Source organism: Ipomoea nil, unplaced genomic scaffold (genome assembly GCF_001879475.1).
Source record: "Ipomoea nil cultivar Tokyo-kokei standard unplaced genomic scaffold, Asagao_1.1 scaffold1770, whole genome shotgun sequence".
Taxonomy (NCBI): Eukaryota; Viridiplantae; Streptophyta; class Magnoliopsida; order Solanales; family Convolvulaceae; genus Ipomoea; species Ipomoea nil.
The window spans coordinates 1610648-1616647 of record NW_017618198.1 but is presented as its reverse complement, the minus strand read 5'-3'; positions in this window follow the sequence as shown (position 1 = coordinate 1616647).

Below are 6000 nucleotides of genomic sequence, written 5' to 3'. Positions count from 1 at the left end.
ACAAATTCTCCACCCCCGTCCCCGATCCCCGATATTTTTCCCTCGTCCCCGTCCTCATCCTCTACGGGGACGGGGCACATTGCCATCCTTATGTGGATGTTTTCACTTTTCTGGTCATTAATTATTAATTTTATCGTTATCACAAAAAACTACTCCATATTAATTATGTAAGCATGTTGAAAAATTATTAGTTGTATTTGAATAGGCGAAAGTGGTTAGAAATCTAGAGTTTTAGTTGATTTTTTTTTTATATTAATTATGTACACATATAATTTGCTCCTTGTAAATTCCTCCACTTAAAAACTCTTCTGCGTTCAGAAATTAATCTAAAAAACTTTACTCCTTTTGAAATCTTTCACAACCTTCTTCCTCCCAAATTATTCTAAAAACTTTGTTGCTTCTAGGAAATCTTTACTATTCAAAAAATCTTAGTGACATTTAGACAAATTTGAACAAACAATTTACAAAATAAATATAGGGATACAATTTTTTTCAAACTACAATTACATTATTCAATTTAATACTCCGTATATTATAGCTTTAGCTTTCCTAATATAGTTCTTTTGGTGGCTGGCCGGAGCTTGGTCACCGGCTACCTCCGAAATCTCCATTAATTATCGTTTTTTTTTTTTTGGGCAATTGGATCAATCTTAGTACTAATTTGGACTGGGTTGACTTGGCTGCTTGGGCTTTTATTTGGTTGGACCGATTGGTTGTTTTAGTGGGCCTGGGCTTGATGCTTTTTGTTAATTTATGTTTTCAATAATTTCTTTTCAATTGACTTTGACTTTCTCACTTTTACCAATCATTATTGTATGGATCATATTTTGTCTACAATAAAATAATGTATATTCAGTACAAAAATAATATACATTCGATATAAAAATAATATACATTATATTTAAGGGATGTACATTATTTTTGTTCTGGGTAACACTATATTATATAATGTACATTCAGTACAAAAATAATGTACATTTATTATATTAAAAATATACTTTTTGTGAAAAATATAATTTCCCTATTATACCTTCAACTAGGGATGGGGCTGTGCGTAATGAAAGGGCTAAATACCTTAGTCCCGAGTGCATAATAGCATCCAAGCGGAAAACAGGAATTTCAAATGAATTAGCGTTTGCCGTGGATGTCTGGGGAGTTGGGATGACGACCTGGAAACTTTTTCTCGGCAAGTATCCATCTCAAGAATGTTTTTTTTCAGATGATCTTTCTCAAATACATGACAACATTTGCAGCCGCATCCCCTGTACCGGAAGGGGCGTCTCCGGAGCTCACTCAGTTTTTGCAGGCTTGCCTGAGAATTAAGTCGCAAGATAGGAATTGCATCTCCGATTTGTTGTCACAAAAGTTTATTTCAGGTGTTTTTTAGGGGTTATTTGTAAATCGTTAGATTGAATTATTTTATGGCGGTGAGCCACAAATGGTAGTTGAGTTTGGCAAATTAATTGATGATTATATAATATTCATATATGAAATGCAGTAGTGGTGCTTTAAGCTTTACATGATCTAACTTTTAGGGTAATATGAATTTGTTAGGTATTTATTGCACTTAGATAATTAATGTTACAACTACTCTTTATCCAATCCCGTACTGTGTCATAGTGGGATGCTTGCGACTCTTCACTGTGTTCTCAACTCATTATGTTTCTTTTGTTTGCTTGCCTCATCTCGACTGTGAAATGATTCCATTAGTAATAATAAATTTTCTTTTATTTTTTTTTGTCTTCTTCTCGTGGAACATATTGGACAATTGACTAATTTTGCAGTGTAATACTATTGCAGTTTGGTTTTAAGATATTCATCATCACATCATAAGGATAGACATGCTACATCGAGATACTTCCTCACATGCAGAAGGATACATGAATCTGATTATTAAGTAAAGTAAAGTAGTAAATGCAGAAGTTAATGGGATATAGAACAAGTTAATGCAGAATATCTGAAGTTCTCAAAGAGTCGAGGCAAATTATCCAGTGGGATAGATAAGATGGCATAAAACCTGGAATTTGTGTTGAGGATTTAGATGATAGACTTAAAATATGGTGTGATATAATCCTTTTATATAATGTTTAGTATATTAAAAATGTAATTTTTGTTATGGTCCACGCAATACTGTATGGACCATGTAATTTGCCTTCCAACTAGTGGACTTTACGAATTGAAATTAGTTGGATCAAAACTCAAAGCCCGCCAAAGAAGTAATGTTAATGCGTAATACCCTACACCACGGTGCACATAGCACTGTGCGCCGCGCGCCTCCCAAAACGACGTCGTTTTGGGAGGCGCGGTAGGAAGTTGCTGGGATTATGTGTATTTGTTCACACAGTTATGTGTATTTGTTCATACAGTTATGTGTATTGGTTCATACAGTTATTTACATTTTTTATACAATTATGTACATTCTTTTTATACAATTATGTAAATCCGAATCAGAAAATTTGTGTGTATTATGTTAATAGTTGATGTGTATTATGTTAAAAGTTTATGTTTATTATGTATTATGTTAGATTATGTGTATTATCTTTTAAAAAGAGTATGTATATTTTGTTATATAATTACGTACATTCATGTATACAATTATGTATATTCTAGTATAACATTATGTACATTCTTGAACAGCGAATTTTTTTTTTAAAGAAAAAACTACTGCCATTCACTGGGGCGGGAAATTTCAAAAAAAAAAAAAAATTAAAACGACATCGTTTTGTATCTGGGCGCATAGTGCAACGCGCGCCGTGGTGTAGGATATAAATTGCCAATGGGTACTCCATATTACTCGTGATAGGGAATACGTTTTCTTTTTTTTTTTTTTTTTTTTGATAATTCATAGTGCAATTTCTCTTTTAATTGCAATACATTGTGAATTTCTGAAAAAGAATTATAGGGTAACTAATTGGTTATCAATCAACACTTATACAATGGACTCCAGTCACTCTACCAAAAAAAGACAATGGACTCGAGTCCATCTTGCAAGGTGGAACTGAGCCTAAAATACACAATTTACATACTAAATTACATATGTTATTTAATTAGATTCACATTTTATTCACTTTATAATACTATTCTCCCGCCTCATTTTATAATTAACGATTCTTGAATGTAGTTATTTTTATTTCAATTTTTTTATAATATTAAGTTTAGTTTTAATATATAAAATTTATACATTTAGAAATAATATTGAAATACTATTAAACACACAAAAAAAAAAAAAATATTAAGTACTAAAAAAGTAAAGAAGAATGAGTTGGTTTAACCAATAAATATTAAATAAAATAGGTGAAATGAGATTGAATGAGTATTTATATAACTGTATTACTATACTACCTAACTAAAGTTGTCTCATACTCAAGTTATACTGTACCAAATTTGTACTCAAATCATTATTAAAATTCATTATTACTCTTTCACTCTCTTTATATGATGAGAAAAATTCGCAATTATTATCAGAAAGTGTGCATTGGATAAAATTCCACCGTATAATTTGTTAACAAATGACTACAAATTAAAGAGGTAAACCAACATAGGTTGTCCATAGTTAATTGACTCAGACGAAGAAGACCAATAAATCGCTCCCGCTAGAGTCAAAATCACAACATTATTGGTATCAAGTCAATAGTATGACCAACTTAGTTGGGATTATCCCAATTATTTACTCTCTTAGCATAGTGTGGACGTAGATCAATATTTTTGATTTAATTTGCACTATTACATTGTTTTGGTAATAAAATATTTTAAATTTAAGGGTAAGAAAAACAAAATTAGAATTGAAGTATTATAAAATTAGAGCAATCAATGGGGGTGTTTGGTAATTTGCTGGTAACTAGTAGTTGATAACTAGTTGATTTAGGTAGTAGTTGATAGCTGATTATGTTAGCTAGTTTGACCAACTGGTAGTATTAGCTGGTTATAGAAAAATGTTTGATAAATTAATCATTAGCTGATAGCTGATTACATGTAAAATTGTCTTTAAGGGTATTCGTTTATTATGTTATTTTAACCCATAATAGTAATACCAAGACTATGTGGTTTAATGGTACCCGTGTTGGACTTCTATTTGAAAGGTTGTAAATTCGAGCCTCAGTGAAGGTGTTATTGGTTCTTTATGTTTCAGTAGATTGAGAAAGTAACCTATAATAATAATTTTAACCTTTATAAATGATTCTAAAATTTGAGTCACCAATTATATTTGCAAGCTAAGTGTATTTTTTTTTATAAGTGTATTATCTTTATTTATTTCACTATTATTGAATTATTGTAATAATAATAATAATAATAATAATAATAATAATAATAATAATAATAATAATAATAATAATAATAATAAAAATAAATGCCTAAACCTACGCCGTATTATTATTACACCAAAATCCCTACCCACAAGACCACAAGCCGTGTCAAATCCAGTCAAAATCCCTAGCCCAATATCCCTACCGTCAGTAGCGATGGTAAGATGAAGAAGACGGCAATGGCGAAGAAGATGAAGAAGACGTCTGGATGGCGAAGAGAATGAAGCATCTGATGATGGCGATGGAGATGAAAAAGACGCAATAATGGCAAAGGAGAGATGAAGAAGCTAAGTCAGTGATGGAAAATTTTTGTGAGTTCTGAATTTAGTTGTTGTTGTTGGTTTTTTTTTTTTTTTTTTTAATTAGTGAATTAAAAAATTTGTGAGTTTTAAAGATGAACATGAATCAAACAAACACGAACACTCAAAAATTCTTAATAAACGAACACGAACAAGATCATATACGCCACTTAATCAATCAATCAATTACCTACACATTCTTTCGCCTTTTATAATCACACGCATTATTTTGTTTTACTTTTCTTGGATCTTCATATATCGTAATCAGCTATTGCCACCTTTTGTCTTCCTACTAGTATTATTCACTTTTCTGGTCATTAATTATTAATTTTATCGTTATCACAAAAAACTAATCCATATTAATTTTGTCATTTTCAGTGTACACATATAATTATGTTGTTATATTTAATCCTACGGTTGCTTTGTGGACCATGATCTGAAAATAACGCCAAATCTTTAAGTAAAAAAATGATAATCATATCATTATATTTCAACAGACCTCGTATTTTTTGTGTGTTTATAGAAAAACGAACATCCAGTATATCTAAAATTAATCTGTCTCGCATACATGTTTATATTATCAAATTAAACTATAATTGAATTGAAATAATACTTTAGTTGTATTGAAATGAAACTGCAGTATGTATAAAATGAAACGAAATAATATGTCTCACATATTGAATGTATATTATCAAATAGAAATGTAGTTGAATAGAAATGATACTGTAGTGGTGTTGTAATGAAACTACATTGTATATAAAATGAAATTGAATAACAGTTTCACATGAGTGTATATTTGTCCAATGAAACTATAATTATATCGAAATATATTGTAGTTATGTTGTAATGAAACTACAGTGTATATAATATGAAACTGAATAACAGTTTCACATATTTTAGTGTATATATTGACCAATGAAGCTGTAGTTATATTGAAATGATATTGTAGTTGTGTTGTAATGAAAATATGGTGAATATAAAATAAAACTGAATAACAGTTTCACATATTTGGGTGTATATTGTCCAATGAAACCGTAGTTGAATTAGAATTATAATTTAATTGTTTGTGATAAGACTACTATACAGCGTGTATAAAATGAAATTCAATAACATATCTCAACGTAATAAGACTATTGTATGTATAATGTTGAATGAAACTATAGTTGTGCCTGAAACGAAACTACAATGTATATAAAATGAAACTGAATATGTTATATAAGAAGAGTTACTTATGCGAAGTGGCGTGGAACGGATGCCTTTTCTTTTTATTCATAAAAGAAACGGAACCGTTTTAGACCATGGTCCACAATGCTCTTTGGACCATGATCCATAGTATAATTTCCATTAATTCTATCGATATCTACGGCAATGAGTTGTTAGAAAATATAAATTTTCTT